The sequence below is a fragment of the Amphiura filiformis genome, unplaced genomic scaffold (assembly GCF_039555335.1).
Source record: "Amphiura filiformis unplaced genomic scaffold, Afil_fr2py scaffold_54, whole genome shotgun sequence".
Lineage (NCBI taxonomy): Eukaryota > Metazoa > Echinodermata > Ophiuroidea > Amphilepidida > Amphiuridae > Amphiura > Amphiura filiformis.
The window spans coordinates 401325-419823 of NW_027305518.1; the positions used below are offsets into that span (position 1 = coordinate 401325).

Genomic DNA, 18499 nt, shown 5'->3' on the forward strand with positions numbered 1-18499 from the left:
TGATAGCAAAATCATCTGTTTTTACTTAAGTTAAATGCAGTAGTTACGCATATTGTTTGCACACACACATAGAAATATAGAAGACACTGTAAAAGATCACTTTTGCTCACATTTTCTTTCACAATTTATCAAAAATATACAAATGTACTTCAAGTGTAGCTGGGAGGAAAAGGCATCCATCATTTGAAAATTTTGACCTTTTGTATTGAAAATATAAATTTTTCCCCGAAAAACACCTAAATTTTGTAGGTCTTTTGGGAAAAATTTTTTCATGATGGATGGTTTGTCATCCCAGCTACATACACTTTAAGTATATATCATTAGATTTATAAAGTTTTCTAGGACTATTAAATGCAGAAATATAGAAGACACTGTAAAAGATCACTTTTGCTCACATTTTCTTTCGCAATTTATCAAAAATATACAAATTTTATGTAATTATTTTGCATTTTGTTAATTAAATTCTAAAATTAAATTCAGGTGAATCATACATTTTGTAACATATCATCTTTATACATATTTTTTTCTACTATTATGATCAGTTAGGTAGGTTGCATTTCGTGAGCCACAGCTTCATCCCCCACTTTTCACAAAAACATGTTATAATTATATGGTTACAACCATAATAAATGCACTCTTAGAAAAAAGGGTTCTTGGCTATTCTGTATGTAGAACTCTCAAGAGAAAAGGCTTCTTGAAAATTGAAAGAACCCTAAAAATGGTTCTTTCTGGCCTTTCCAGAATCCTTTTCAAGTCTAAAAATGGTTCTTTCGAACCTTTCCAGAACCATATTCAGTTATTTGAAGAACCATTTAAGGTTCCACATACAGGACAGCTAAAGAACCATTTTAGGTTCTACTTAGAACTGTTTTTTCTAAGAGTGTGGTAAAAATTATGATTGTATTCCCATTAAGGGGGTACTACACCCCTGCCCAATTTTGTGCCAATTTTTGCAGTTTTCTCAAAAATTATAGCGCATTGGGGACAAGTAACATATGTATATTATAGGGGCAAGGACTACAACTACTGCAATGGACATTTTATTTCAGCACAGACAACAGTTGTGGAGTTACAGTCCAAAATGAGGGAAAACCAATATTTGATCAATAAATCAATTAACTACTTGCTTTGAGTTATTGAATTTTCAGTACAGTAGTTGTAGTCCTTGCCCCTATAACATACCTATCTTACTTGTTACCAATGTGCTATAATTTTTGAGAAAAATGCAAAAATGGGCACAAACTTGGCCAGGGGTGTAGTACCCCCTTAAGCTCTCAATCTAAACACTGAAAATGAGTACATGTACAATGTATATACTATCCATAAAACCCAATTGAACAATGTCATAAAATGTCAACTTAAAATCTCCGAATGTCCAATTAAATTTAGATATATTTTCACAAAATGATAAATTCAAATTAGTACATTTTTGTATCAAATATGATCCCTTTTAAACAAATATAAGGTAAAATGAACAGAAATGAGTGTTTCATTCAAGGGCCTAGATCGTAATTGTGTGTACCAGTAGGGATGTGAGAGTAGATGGTATCAGGGAATCTGATTGGTTGATGCAAGGACTGCCTTTTGAGGAGAGTGAGAGCAATCACTCTCTACTGCTCTCCTTAAATCTAATATAGGAGAGTGATTTTTAGCTCTCCGTAGTTGACCATACTCTCCTTACATTCTATTGTAAATGCTCTGAACAGCATGCTCCTCTACAAATTCCAAAAGAGTGAAAGACAGTCCCTGTTGATGCAATTTTGCAAACTCAAAGTCGGAATCAACCGAAATTTTGGGAACAAACTTTTTCATGGATATCTACTGACACTTTACATAATTTTGATGAGGATGCTGGAATCACAAAATTATCCTTTAAGGGGTCGGTCACCCACCTTTGCACAATATTTTTTGTGGGGCCTGAGAGCACATTAGACACAACAAATTGCATTCTGAATACAAATTTCCTTCTGATATCAAATACATTTTTGATATTCAACAGTCCTCAAAGTAAACTTTATAAATCTGATGATATGTACTTAAAGTGTATGTAGCTGGGAGGAAAAGGCATCCATCATTTGAAAATTTTGACCTTTTGTATTGAAAATATAAATTTTCCCCCAAAAAACACCTAAATTTTGTAGGTCTTTTGGGGAAAAAATTGTATATCTTCAACACGAAAGGTCAAAATGTTCATGATGGATGGTTTGTCATCCCAGCTACATACACTTTAAGTACATATCATTAGATTTATAAAGTTTTCTAGGACTGTTAAATGCCAAAAATATAAAAATCAATTTTTAATAATTTGCCTTTTTAATAATTTGCCATAATATTTGTATTATACAGTGGAAACTCATTAACACGAAGTTGTGCAGAATTCAAATTTCACTTCTTGTTATCAGGAGTTCATGTTATCCAGTTCTAATAACATGTGAAATGTATGCTTGGGAATGTAAAACATACTTCTTGTTATCAGGAACTTCATGTTAAGAGGGTTTGTGTTAACGAGTTGCCACTGTATCGTGAATTTCAAACAGTTATTTGATATCAGAAGGACATTCATCATATTCAGAATGCAATTTAGTGTGTCTGATGTGCTCTCAGGCCAAACAAAAAATACTGTGCCAAGGTGGGTGAACGTCGCATATATCACTAACCATGCCTTTATATTAAGCATGTGAATTAAGGCATGTGATCACTCTCACTCCCTATTGCATGTCTTAATGAACAGCTCCATGTGAATCTCATAGAAGAGAGATTGAGCGCTCCTAAAAAAAAATATTGAGTAGCAGGCCTTCTGATTAATGGGCCCTTTGCAGGATTAGGGTTAGGGTTATGGTTATGGGTTAGTGTTAGGGTTGGGGGTTAAGGTTAGGGTTGGTTTGGATACAGCCCGCTAGTCAGAAAAAAATTGTGAGTAGTGGGACTTTTACATAAAATTCAACAAAAAGCCCACTGTTCAAAAGTCCGTTATTCTGAATAGCAGGTCTTCTAATTACCAGGTCTTCTGAGTGACGGGCTGCACCCACAATGATTTCCCCTTCCCCTCTCCCCATCAATCAATGTTGGAACACATTGGGAAAGTAACCGCTGAAGACGGTTGAACGGGGGCAGAGGGGTGACAGTTTTCCGTTTTTTACATCCAAGCGTTCCAAGACTTATTGCCAAGGTTGCAGATGGAAGGCCTCACAGAAAGACACCCTTTTTTTGGTAAAATTCCCCCCCCCTCACAGACAGACCCCGTTTTTTGGTAAGTTTCCCCAACTCATGGACAGATCCTTTGTTTGGGCCTCCTCACCAAATGACCCCTTTACTGGTGATAAGTCTCTCATTGACAGACCCCTAGATTTGAACTAGTGTCCGCACATCCCTGTCACTTCCAAAGTCGAGTACCCACCATCCAGAGTCTAATATCTTTGTAAGCAATACAAGTCATGCATTTTAAAAAAGTCACTGTTAAATTTACCATAAGGAATCCTTACTTTTTGTACTCTTTCTACATTAGAAGGGGAACAAGGGTACATGCACACACTATACACTAACATATTAAATTATATTTGCACATTTTTGTACCTTTTGCATTGTCTCAATGTCATTTTGTGAGCGAGTAAATGGACAACTTTTTGCCCTCCCCTTAAAACTTGCAATATATGCCACTGACACACATGGTCTTTGCCCCTCATTTGATAAATTTGGATGATTGAGCGGTTGAGCCCATATTTATTGGTCGAGCTATAACTTTTTTAAACTGTACCAATAAATATAGGGCGTAAAGCATCCAATTTTATCATTATTATATTTTGGATCCAATATTTTCACACACTTGGGAGTTAGATTTATCAAAACATAATAATGAATAAAATTGCCTTTAGGGGTTCAAAGAGTTCAAATATGTGTTGCTATGGCCTTGTTTTGCTAAGCTGGTCTACTAAAAAGTTCAGTAGCCTTTCTCAACACCTACAATTATAGTATGTCAAAGGCATTACTTTTGCCCATCCTAAGAGCAAACTCCCTGTCTTTAGATGGGCAGAGGGGTAGCTAGCTAAGATATAGCTGACACAGCTATCACTTATGATCCCAAATTGGATGTGAGCAGGTGTGACTTGTACTTAGAGCTTAGACCCTTCATCCAGAATTTCAACATGACCTTGTCTTCAGACCCTGCTTTCAGGACCTTCAGAAGCTGATCTGTCTCTTCCTCGGCAGCGTGCATGAACGCTCTGATCGGGTGAACTTGAAGAGTAGTTTCACTTTGCTCATCCATTCTTCCCTCAATGTCAACAGAAACGTGTCTATGATCACGTTGGTGAAGTTCTCATTGTCAAGCACATTTTCAATCTTGATGAGAATCGTCGGCGCTTTGTCCGGAAGCGATGCGCTGCTGCTCATTACAAGACCATACCCGTAGAACGCATCGTTACTGTTCGCAATCACTTTACTCATACCCTCAGTGGTATCATCTGGTATGATTAAATCCAACATGATGTAGAATTCTGCCGATTTCATGTGATCTGGTAGGCTTGTGTCCGGAGAGAGTCCAAGAAAATTGCACTTGTAAGAGTCAATGTATTCTGGACTGTGCACGATGGTTCTACAGCATCCTGCAGGAAGTATGGTCTGAAAGACTTCAAAGAAAGACTTTAAAGTGCTCTTAAACTTACACCTCACAATGACCTGGTTGCCTGTGATAGCGTGGAAGGCCATATCTCGGAAGATGAGGCTTCCTAGCACAACTCGAAGATGCTGGAGGCCAGTAAACGTTGGTCCTCCATCATCGTAAGACACTTCCGGATCCAGTACAGGTTCCACAACAGGATCTTCCTCACCAAGCACACTCTGGTTATCTCCTGATGGCCCTACTGGTTTTGTCTTCACTTTGATGAACCCCTCTTCTGTCTCCTCTTCTTCATTGTCTAAATCTATCAAAGTTTCTTCTTTTGGTGGTCCCTCCAGTAGTTTCTCCGTCATTCTGCTTCCGCCAGCTTTCAATGTCCAAGAGAAAGTCATGTGCAAATAGCGAAATAAGTTTGTATCTCCAGTAAGCACCACCAAGGCTCTAAAAGTTTTGCTTCCACCGCCCCCACGACGCCTGTAGAAATCACCCCCTGGTGAGAGAAGCTCACGAGTTAGTCTGTGAGCTCGCTGGGGTGCTACAGCTTGCTCTTTGTCATACACGGTCACTGCTTTTGCTTGGAGTTCATCAATCAGGGAACGTATATTGGAGATGAGAAACGGCCATGAATTGAGTAAAAAGATGCGATCCATCATTACCACAATTATGCTATACCACCTTTGAAATCCCCGGGCTTGGCTGTCTTTAACAAAGAAAGTATAGCTGAGAACGTAGCCATTGTGTTCATCTCCAACGAAGATTGGACCTTCTCGACCTGGACAGACTTCACAGCTGAGGCTTCTGATACAAGCTTGTCTGACCACTGTAAACACTTGCGGATGTCTGGGGTATTGGGTGCTGATGTAGCATATTTGAGCATCGTGATCGTGACTGATGAAACTAGGCTGTCCAGGTTGAAAAGAACGACATGCTTCACACAGCTGGGTCTTGGATGGTGGAGGGTGCTCCCCAGTTGCAGATGGGGACTCAGGGGTGGAAGATCTGGAAGGTCGTCCGGTAGAATCTTGACTTGAGGTGCTACCTTTTCCATCTTGGAAGAAATTGCCAGCTGAAGCAGGTGATGAGTGAAAGGCTTGTGTGCAGAATAAGATGCTTGGTCCATGAAGCTCACAGAAATGACAAAGTGCTATTACAGCATTCATTGTTCTGGTCAATGTTTGAGTTTGTTTACTTGGAAACTGGACACTTCAACAGTCCCGACTGAAGACTCACAACTCTGCAAGATAGAAATGACAGACTTGTCAATTTTAAAATGCAAAAGCATAATGACATTGATGCAAGATATTTGAGGGTTCAGAACCAGAAAGCGTTAACTATATGACCAGCTCTCTCAAAATGAGCATAAAGTTGGCTCCTTGCTTTGGTCTTTAAAAATCAATATTTCCTCCACAATGCCTTTTGTTTTCTATTTTTGTCATGACTAATGGACTGTATCTTCTATAGTGCCCTGGCAACTTAATGCTCATTTTGTGGGAGCAGGTGATTGTGAGTTGAGGCTTTCTGGCTCTCAACCCTCGATATGTGACCTGCTCTCACAAAATGTGTATAAAGCCGACACATAAACTTTCTGAAATATTCCAAATTTGAATTTCTGATTTAATAAGCTTTAAAATCATACCCAAAATGTTAGGGTCAAACTCAAAATCAAATCAAATTTGGGTTTAAACTTTTGTCTTCAAAAATCAATATTTCATCCAATTGATTGACCATGTCATTTAACATCATGAGTGGTCATTAAATTGCACTCTGTGGTATAGACAGCTAGAGGTACATGTCATCGTGACATCACATCAAGTGGCAAAATAAGGTAGATCCTTCATGGAATTATTTTGTGTACAAGCTATATCCTAACCCTAACCATCACCCTAAACTAAATCTAACCCTAAGGCCTAATTTAGTGTAAAATTACATGAAGGAATAACCCAAAATAGATTTCAAAAATGGTGTTGTACATGATCCATGCACATATTTTTGGGGTGCCCCCCCCCCCCCCCCGAGTAAAATCCGTGGGAAGCAAAAAAGAAGGGGCGGCAGAAGAAGAAGGGGCAGTAAAAAGAATTAAAGAAAAAGGGTGGAAGAATTATGAAAAAGGTTTCAAAATTTTGAAACCTTTGTCGCTAGTGCCTATAATCCTTTTCCTTTTCTTGTTTTTTTTTTTTTTTTTGCTCATCACTTTTTCAAGAAGAAACCACAAAGTGCTTTACAACTTAATACTACAAACATATTATAGTTATACAACATTCATGACATTACTAATGTAATGTAACTACAAGCAAAATGTAAAAAGGAAACAAATATACAACAATATACATCAGGGCCGTAGCCCGGGCCGTAGCAAGCGGGGCGGCCGGGGATGCCATGGCCGCCCCACTTTTTGAGAAATTTGTTATGTTTTTCTTTATACAGTACTGGCTGGAATCCACCGGGCACGGGCCGTGCAAAACCCACGCGCGGTATTCGCGGGTTGATAATTTGCGCGGTAGTTGCACGGTCATCTCTGATGAACCTCTTCATGTGACTACATGTAGCATCTCTACTGACTGTACCGCGCAAAACCGCGCATGAGTTTTGCACGGCTTAATCCTATTCGCTTCAATCGATAGGCTAATGATTCGCATTCATCACTTGAAGTAGTTCAACAAGATGTACCTTCATCTTTATTGATTGACACATCATGACATGAAGCACTGAGCAGAGCTCTTGATGTTAGCTTGGAACATGAACATTATCTACAAATTATCTATATGCCTGCTATACTATTTCCATGTTTAGAAGAACGGCAAAAGTTAAAACATCGACGATGCGCAATTAATTTACAAAATTAATAAAAAAAAAAAAAAGACAACCAGGCTGTTTTTAAACATGTACAAAAATGGAAATAAAAACAGCAAATTTTTAAGAAAAATCCCCGCTTTATGCTCAAACCTGTGTTTGTACGAGCGCTATCTATTATTAACTTTAAAACTTCTCCCGCGATAAATTGGCAAGAACCCAACCGGGAACCTGACATTTTTGCCCGCACTTTCGAGCGCAAAGTCAGCCCGTGATACACTGGTCTCCGAATCATCGGTTTGTGCATCAAATTTCCCCACACATGAATAGCAAATTATTCACCCAAAACATAAATAATCGTCTTGCCATCACAAATTTTACAGACCGATACATAGAAGACGGCCGATATAATTCAACATTCGTTACATTCTACATCAGTGTACGTACATACATTTGCAGTCAAAATTATTTTATGTTTTCAATATTATTTCGCCGACATGTTTGATACCCAGTTTTCCCCGGGCCAGGTTTTCAAGCTGTTCTGGTTTGTTCTTACCTTGAGACAAACACATATTTACGATCTCACAATACTTGTTCTACATGTATTTCCTTTTCGTTTCAGAACTAAAAGTGCACGTAGATTATACATCCAATGATCCATAGCCAAGTGCGCCGAAGCCCCCAGGACTGAGAAGCCGTACGCACCCTTGGGTCTTCAATGCCCCAGCCCGGCATGCGGCAGCTGCCTTTGAACAACCCCGATATGCGCCTTGGCAAGAGATGAATCGGAAGGCTTTTCCCGAAAAGATCATCCTGATTCCTGGCACAGGATCCTGGCACGACTTGTTAATCCTTTATCATGAGTTGACAAACCAGAGAACCAGAGATCCTTGAAATTGCTGCTCCGACCAACATTTTATCATCTTTACTCGTGAATGTCGAGCACCATTTCTTGCCGCTCAGCCGATTATGACCAATTTCACGTTAGTTGAATTATTCAAATTGGCCAACAATTGCCGTACCGCGTATAGAGTTATCTCTGGAATGTGGTGTGAACATCAAATGATGTATTTTAAAAACAATAATAAGAAAGTCCACTCCCAACATTTTTGATGTCACACCATGTCATAACATTCACCTATTTATAGGTTCGAGAAAAAATGCAACTGTGCAATTGGTGAAAAGCGAGTTCTGTGATTGATGATGCAATTTATTCCAGCTAATTGCTTTATATGATACTAGTGCACCTGCGGCTATGAGAGCCCAGATGCTGTGAGAGCACTGGCATGATAGCGATACTGTTTGACCCCAGATGACCTTTGAACTTGGATGACCTTGGTGCAATTTTTTTCATGCTCCCCTCAGTCATACGAAGGATTCCACCTATCAAGTGTAAGCCCAATAGGGCAAAGTTAAATGTAGCCCCTACATGACCTTTGACCTCGGTTGACCTCAATTTTGTTTTATGCATATATTCCCTCGTATCAAGGATTGCACCCACCAAGTTTGAACCCAATAGGACAAAGTTTGAAATCCATGACCTTTGACCTTTGACCTCGGATGACCTCCATATAATGTTTTTTCATGCTCCCCTCATACGAAGGTTGCGACCCACCAAGTTTGAGCCCGATCGGACAAAGTTTGAAATTTGACCCCTCCATAATGACCTTTGACCTCGGTTGACCTCGATTTTATTTCGGTCATATATTCTTCTTGTATCAAGGATTCCACCCACCAAGTTTGAGCCCGATCGGACAAAGTGTGAAATTTTGACCTTTGACCTTGACCTCCGATGACCTTCAAAACCACATGGCCAACATGCTTTTCCCAATACCTATCTATATCCGAAATTTCAGCGATGCCTCGAAGCGCGAAACGCTATATAGCCGGACAGACAGATAGATAGACAGACAGATAGACAGATAGAGACCGCTATACTATGGTGTGGTAACCGCTCTAGTTTACTTTCATGTACCTATACTGCCAAAGCCCCATGGTTCAGCTATGGTGCGGTAACCATACTTTAAAGCCCCATGGTTCAGCTATGGTGCGGTAACCGTACTTTAAAAACTTGTTGCAACTTGGTTGTGCAATATACTGCAAGCCCAATACTGCAGTCAGAGCTATTTATATACTGCAAGCCCATTGCAACTTGGTTGTGCAATATACTGCAAGTTATATACTGCAAGCCCAATACTGCTGCAAGCCCAATACTGTAGCTTTGCAGCAATGCATTCTGGGTAGACATTACAGTGCATTTCAAATTGGGCAGACAGCCAAAAGCTGAATGAAACTTGTCCAGAGTTGCCCATTACACATCTTTGTATCCACTTGCTGCTGCTTTTGCTATCCAGTTGGGGTATTTTGCCCCTAGATGACCTTTGACCTCAAGGGGCCCTTCAAAACCACCTGGTCAACATGCTTTTCCCGTCACCTACCCATATCCGAAATTTCGGCTCGATCGTCGAAGCACGGCGGAACGCATAGCGGACAGACAGATAGATAGACAGATAGACAGATACAGCCCGCTTATTATTTTATTAGTAACTAGTGCACCTGCGGCTATGAGAGCCCAGATGCTGTGCGAGCACTGGCATGATAGCGATACTGTTTGACCCCAGATTACCTTTGAACTTGGATGACCTTGGTGCAATTTTTTCATGCTCCCTCAGTCATAATGAAGGATTCCACCTATCAAGTGTAAGCCCAATAGGGCAAAGTTAAATGTAGCCCCTACATGACCTTTGACCACGGTTGACCTCAATTTTGTTTTGCGCATATATGCCCCTCGTATCAAGTATTGCACCCACCAAGTTTGAACCCAATAGGACAAAGTTTGAAATCCATGACCTTTGACCTCGGATGACCTCCATATAATGTTTTTCATGCTCCCCTCATACGAAGGTTGCGACCCACCAAGTTTGAGCCCGATCGGACAAAGTTTGAAATTTGACCCCTCCGTAATGACCTTTGACCTCGGTTGACCTTGATTTTATTTCGGTCATATATTCTTCTTGTATCAAGGATTCCACCCACCAAGTTTGAGCCCGATCGGACAAAGTGTGATATTTTGACCTTTGACCTTGACCTCCGATGACCTTCAAAACCACATGGCCAACATGCTTTTCCCAATACCTATCTATATCCGAAATTTCAGCGCTTGATGCGGCGAAGCCTGACGAAGCGCCAAAACGCTTATAGCCGGACAGACAGATAGATAGACAGACAGATAGACAGATAGAGACCGCTATACTATGGTGTGGTAACCGCTCTAGTTTACTTTCATGTACCTATACTGCCAAAGCCCCATGGTTCAGCTATGGTGCGGTAACCATACTTTAAAAACTTGTTGCAACTTGGTTGTGCAATATACTGCAAGCCCAATACTGCAGTCAGAGCTATTTATATACTGCAAGCCCATTGCAACTTGGTTATATACTGCAAGCCCAATACTGCTGCAAGCCCAATACTGTAGCTTTGCAGCAATGCATTCTGGGTAGACATTACAGTGCATTTCAATTTGGGCAAACAGCCAAAAGCTGAATGAAACTTGTCCAGAGTTGCCCATTACACATCTTTGTATCCACTTGCTGCTGTTTTTGCTATCCAGTTGGGGTATTTTCCCCCTAGATGACCTTTGACCTCGAGGGGTCCCTTCGAAAACCATCCGGTCAACATGCTTTTCCCATCACCTATCCATATCTGAAATTTCGGCTCGATGCGTCGAAGCACGGCGAAACGTATAGCCGGACAGACAGACAGACAGACAGATAGACAGAGACCGGCTATTATTTTAGTAGTATAGAAGATTCCAAAATCCATGATCCAAACTTCATTTCAAATGAAAATGCTGATATTAAAAGCTTAAATACAAACTCCGAAAGAATATTTCCCCTACAGAATCCCCGGGCAGAATCCCCGGTTGAATCACGCAATAATATTTATTTTGACCTGGGCTTTGACATGCCCGTGCGTGCTCTACCGCACAGTGAGCACGTGGCCATGTGGGTCCCCTGATGCACGTAGGCACGACCCTCAGATAGTGTGGGAAAGTGCGCAAATAGTTGTAAACAACCTCTACTAACCGCTGGGTGACCCCTCGATCTAGTTATTGTGGGGGAGGGGCGTTCAAACAATAGTTGCTAGTCGGCTTTCAGCCAAGGTCACCATGGTAACCCCATTTCTTTCCGAAGAAAAGTAACTTGGTGACGTCTGATTTACTAAAGAAAAAGGTGGTATTTATTATTTAAAGAAAAATACGCATAAATTCAATGAAATATTAATCAAAACGCGTCAATATTCGTTGATTATCATGCACTTTTTGTCAAAAGTGATAATCAACGAAACGGGCTCACTGCACCTGCTAGGAATGAATGACAACTTTGAAATGGGTATCAAAACATCCGCTGTGACTATCTGCATAATTTGCAATCAAAATCAATTCATAATTCATTCAGAAGTAGCCGTGAGAACTTCGTTTCGTTGATTATCACTTTTGGCAAAAAGTGATAATCAACGAAACGGGCTCACTGCACCTGCTAGGAATGAATGACAACTTTGAAATGAGGATCAAAACATCCGCTGTGACTATCTGCATAATTTGCAATCAAAATCAATTCATAATTCATTCAGAAGTAGCCAGTGAGAACTTCGTTTCGTTGATTATCACTTTTGGCAAAAGTGATAATCAACGAAACGGGCTCACTGCACCTGCTAGGAATGAATGACAACTTTGAAATGAGTATCAAAACATCCGCTGTGACTATCTGCATAATTTGCAATCGAAATAAATTCATAATTCATTCAGAAATAGCCGTGAGAACTGTGTTTCTTACTCAACAATCCGGGCTCATTGCACCTGATGGGAGTGAGTGACAACCTTGAAATTGGTATCAAAAGATGCGCTGTGGCAATCTGCATAATTTCCACTCTAAATAGATTCCATAATTGGCTTAAAAAAGCCATGAGAACTTCGTTTCGTTGATTATCACTTTTGGCAAAAAGTGATAATCAACGAAACGGGCTCACTGCACCTGCTAGGAATGAATGACAACTTTGAAATGAGTATCAAAACATCCGCTGTGACTATCTGCATAATTTGCAATCAAAATCAATTCATAATTCATTCAGAAGTAGCCGTGAGAACTTGTTTAGTTGATTATCACTTTTGGCAAAAAGTGATAATCAACAAAACGGGCTCACTGCACCTGCTAGGAATGAATGACAACTTTGAAATGAGTATCAAAACATCCGCTGTGACTATCTGCATAATTTGCAATCAAAATCAATTCATAATTCATTCAGAAGTAGCAGTGAGAACTTCGTTTCGTTGATTATCACTTTTGGCAAAAAGTGATAATCAACGAAACGGGCTCACTGCACCTGCTAGGAATGAATGACAACTTTGAAATGAGTATCAAAACATCCGCTGTGACTATCTGCCTACTTTGCAAACAAAATCAATTCATAATTCATTCAGAAGTAGCCGTGAGAACTTCGTTTAGTTGATTATCACTTTTGGCAAAAAGTGATAATCAACAAACGGGCTCACTGCACCTGCTACGATCGAGTGGCAACTGTGAACTAGTTATCAAAACATCCGCTGTGACTATCTGCATAATTTGCAATCAAAATCAATTCATAATTCATTCAGAAGTAGCAGAGAACTTGTTTAGCTGATTATCACTTTTGGCAAAAGTGATAATCAACAACGGGCTCACTGCACCTGCTAGGAATGAATGACAACTTTGAAATGAGTATCAAAACATCCGCTGTGACTATCTGCATAATTTGCAATCGAAATAAATTCATAATTCATTCAGAAATAGCCGTGAGAACTGTGTTTCTAAATCAACATTCCGGGCTCATTGCACCTGATGGGAGTGAGTGACAACCTTGAAATTGGTATCAAAAGATGCGCTGTGGCAATCTGCATAATTTCCACTCTAAATAGATTCCATAATTGGCTTAAAAAAGCCATGAGAACTTCGTTCCGCTGATTATCACTTTTGGCAAAAAGTGATAATCAACAAACGGGCTCACTGCACCTGCTAGGAATGAATGACAACTTTGAAATGGGTATCAAAACATCCGCTGTGACTATCTGCATAATTTGCAATCAAAATCAATTCATAATTCATGCAGAAGTAGCCGAGAGAACTGCGTGTCGTTTATTATCACATATGACAAAAAGTGATAATCAACGAAAACGGCTCACTGCACCTGCTAGGAATGAATGACAACTTTGAAATGGGTATCAAAACATCCGCTGTGACTATCTGCATAATTTGCAATCAAAATCAATTCATAATTCATTCAGAAGTAGCCGTGAGAACTTGTTTAGTTGATTATCACTTTTGGCAAAAGTGATAATCAACAAACGGGCTCACTGCACCTGCTAGGAATGAATGACAACTTTGAAATGAGTATCAAAACATCCGCTGTGACTATCTGCATAATTTGCAATCGAAATAAATTCATAATTCATTCAGAAATAGCCGTGAGAACTGTGTTTCTAAATCAACATTCCGGGCTCATTGCACCTGATGGGAGTGAGTGACAACCTTGAAATTGGTATCAAAAGATGCGCTGTGGCAATCTGCATAATTTCCACTCTAAATAGATTCCATAATTGGCTTAAAAAAAGCCATGAGAACTTCGTTTCGCTGATTATCACTTTTGGCAAAGAGTTATAATCAACGAAACGGGCTCACTGCACCTGCTAGGAATGAATGACAACTTTGAAATGGGTATCAAAACATCCGCTGTGACTATCTGCATAATTTGCAATCAAAATCAATTCATAATTCATTCAGAAGTAGCCGTGAGAACTTCGTTTAGTTGATTATCACTTTTGGCAAAAAGTGATAATCAACAAACGGGCTCACTGCACCTGCTAGGAATGAATGACAACTTTGAAATGGGTATCAAAACATCCGCTGTGACTATCTGCATAATTTGCAATCAAAATCAATTCATAATTCATTCAGAAGTAGCCGTGAGAACTTGCGTTTAGTTGATTATCACTTTTGGCAAAAAGTGATAATCAACAACGGGCTCACTGCACCTGCTAGGAATGAATGACAACTTTGAAATGAGTATCAAAACATCCGCTGTGACTATCTGCATAATTTGCAATCAAAATCAATTCATAATTCATTCAGAAATAGCTGTGAGAAATGTGTTTCTTAATCAACAATGCGCACCCGTGAGGAACAACTGGTATCACAAGATGAGCTGTGACAATCTGCATAATGTCCAATAGCCGTGAGAACTTCGCTTCGCTTTACGTTTCGCTTTAGTTTCGCTTAGTTTCGCTGAATATAACAAGCCATATTTAGACCGTGCGTGCGATGTGTGGGAAAGGGGAAAGTGCCGTATACACGTGTTTTGATTTGATATTATAATTAGTGCCAGGATAATTTCATGAATTTAGAATACCAACGATAGATATTTAAATTCCTGGGATGATAACAACGATTTTGGTGGAATATTATCTTAATTCTTAAATAAAAATAGGTAGAAATGTCTCATGAGAAGTGAGGAAAAGCAACTTTTTTTTGACAATATTTGTTTATTTTATTTTGTTTAATTTTTATTTAATTATGAGCGGGGGGGGGCGTTCAAATGACGTGCCAAAAATTGCTTGTCCCACCCCCTGCTTAAAATTGCTTGAATGACACCCCCCGCTTGCCAAAAAATCTTTGCCCCCCCCGGGCTCATAATTATTGCACAGCCCCTTAAAATTATGAATAATTAATGATCATGTGATCCACAGGGCCGCAAAGAAATACCCCGGGCACAGTGTCTTCGACCCTATATCTTCATGGCAGGAATCGCCATGGTAGGTTAAATCCACAGCCACGATTAGCCATTTGGTTCAAACCTTTAAGCTCTTTTAAACTAATAATTAGTCGAGGACATAACTAAGGCTACTCACAATAGCCGGGTAATCGATCTTGGTTGTGCGTGATTAAGCTTGTATACCCCATTGAGGTCAATGGTCATCGACTTTTATACTGCCTACAGTGAGTGCAGCTGTACTACACGCTGCACGCTGTAGTCCATAACAGGACCAACGCAATATAAAATGGTCAAATTTTTGAGTTCAAAGCGCACGGCCAATTTTCAAAGCGCATTCTAGCGACTATCATATCTGTTCAACACGTATTTCCAAGTTTATGAGACCAAATCTGGTTTCTTGAGAAAAAAATCATGACGGGAGATATTCATCATTTTCTAACCCGGTATCAGAAGATTTTCGTCTGATATCAAAATCGTGCATAGCAATTCACGTGTATCGATCCTGTGTATTCATTTTAGTGTCCCTTCTGCACCAAATAATTATTAGCCAGGCGGTGTCGGTGTGCCGGGGAAATACCAGGGCCTGAGAAATGCAATCAAATGAGATCGCGTATTGGGTTGTTTCGCTTGTTTCCTAGGTTTATTTATAATATCCCCATTCATAAAAAAATTTCATGTTGACATCCACGCATTCGGCTTGTTCATTATTCGGATTTCGATGTCAACTAGTGGTCTCGTGGGAAGAATATTAATTATATTATTGAAAGATTTGTGGATATGATAATTATAGTAAAACATTTAAAATAGGCTAAACTACCCGGGACAAACTATCAATTGTTTTCTTCAAAACTCTCTTGTAAGTTGTATTGTATCATGCAATCTCTAGTCTTCCGATCGATCTATGATGACAAGCACACACGTGTTGTGGTATACCATCCCATCTTTGTGGACGGACATGGTATGAATGGAATGTGGTACAGCGCATGGCATATAAATCAAGCCCTAGACGGTGGCCTATAATACACCCTGGATGTTCTACAAAATCCATTGCTTTGCACCTGAATCCCCCCCGGGGGATTTCACCGGCATAGCATGATAGAGACTTCTGTGGGAATGTTTTGACTAAGAGTTTGACTTGTGCATGCGACAAACAAGTGCGTTTAAATTAAAATGATGACACCTGGTGAAATGCTTCGAGTGATCTTGTATTCTTGTTGATATGGGGAATTTTCCAACAAAGAAGGAACTTTGATCTTCTCAACACCTCTTCTTGTGTCTTTCTTGATCACTCTCTCACACGCACATACCTGGAATAAATACATACCTGGAATAAATAAATTATGAAGTATCAGAATAGGAATGAACAGCTGACAGCTCTTCAGGAAAATATGAAATCGTGAATCATGCATGTTCATGATGTTTGAATTACATCCCGGGATTTTAGCGCCTCAAAGAACAAGATGGAAAGGCCTTCGATGGCAGGCCATTTATAAATGAAACGGCTATCGACATTACTTTCTGGAATAAATTGCAGCTTTTATATTTTTGATGATAGATTTAATATAGAACTAAAGGTAAGATGATAAAGTCGAATAAATGCCGTGTCCTCAGACCCACACACGGCACTCAGGACTTGCATAAATTGACTCGGCGAGAAACATGAATTTATGATGATGATGATTTTGTGGCGAAGATAGTCCGATACCGTATCGCTGGAAGGCACTCAGCTCAGGCGATCGCGGAGCTCGGGATGATTTGGTGCCATGCTTGGTGAAGTTTATTTCTCTCCAACTCTGGTAGTGGCAGAATGTAATATGGGTCTATGCTTTTTACAATATTTTGTCGCAAACAAAGTGATAATCGTGAAAATTAAGCCCAATGATAAGCCGGGATGATAAGCCTTCTGTAAATTTTCATTATGTTCTTCCATCGACGCATTTTATTTTTATCTCGATCGTTCTTCATATATTTTTCTTTTTTTTTTTTGGCCCCTAGCTCTATTATTAATTGAATAATGATAAATTGTTAGTCAATTTATACTCAATTTAATACAAGTTACATCTTTATGAAAGACAAATTCGAAACAAAATGAATAAATGTGTAACTAGTAGGCCTTACAAAACATAACAATTAGCCTAAACCGGTAAAACCAAAACACGTTATGAAATTTCGCATGACCGGCCGGTGGTGTTAGAGTTAGACCCATGTTTCAGTACTTTGGCCGGGACTTCGGCATGTTGTTTTATACTTCGGAACACGGTCAAGGAATCATATCAGAGAAGATGAGAGTTCTCATCTTCTCTGATCATATCAAGGTTTTGAACAGCTATTGATTGCATTGCGAACTGAAGTACCACTTCCGAATGTGTGTGTCACTTGTCAAGTGGTTGACAAAGAAGAGCAAATTCGATTTATAATAGGCTTATGCCGTGCAACAACCCGCTCATAAACCGCTGCGGCAGTTGGCTGGTTAGCACAACTTTTAACGGTACCACGCAAAAACCGTGCAAACCGCGCAAATTGGTATGATCTGTAAGATCTGAAATTTAGCGGTCCATGCAAAATGCCGTGCAAAACCCACACAATTTTTGCCCGGTGGATTCCAGCCAGTACTGTATCTTTATTTCAATATTGGCGTATATTTGTATTTTGGCCGCCCCACATTTGTGATGGCCGCCCCACATTTTTCAACCTTGCTACGGCCCTGATATACATCATCATCATGAACATGATAGTTGATACCTACCTTTTAATTTCCACAAAGTACTGCACTTCATGACATGTAACTTGTAAGTAAGCTTACTTACAATGTACTTCATCATCATGAAAATTACTCCATCATGCATGCAGATGATCACTCACTTCAACTTCATGACTTGTCATTTGTCAAGCATGGGATAGAAATTGAATGATCACAAGTCACTGAGTGATATCATACACCAACATTCACTGACAAAAGCTCGAAAGATTTCAACCAGGTTGTGTATTATTGCAATGAAGTTGGTCTTGTGATACGTTTGCTACAACAACACAATAATGTCAAGTACGCACTGCTGGTCATATGACTATTTGTCAACAAATATAAATTTGTCATCATTCTGTGTTGAACTCTGAACTTTTGGCCTCCTACAAAGAGCTCGTAGCTCTTTATATTTTGTAGCCCGTAGTATGACATGTTTCTATATTACAAATTACCTCTTGATATTTCCTGTTTTCGGTATAAACGGGCTTTAAAATATATAATTAAACTTACCATTTTAGTTGTGGATATTATTAATTAGAAAAAATAGC

The 18499-nt window shown here is 39.5% G+C and overlaps 1 pseudogene; it reads right to left on the bottom strand.

Annotated features, from left to right (window-relative positions):
- Positions 1 to 395: 395 nt before the first annotated feature.
- LOC140144434 (folliculin pseudogene) lies at positions 396 to 18292 on the bottom strand (annotated as a pseudogene).
- Between the last annotated feature and the right edge of the window lie 207 nt (positions 18293 to 18499).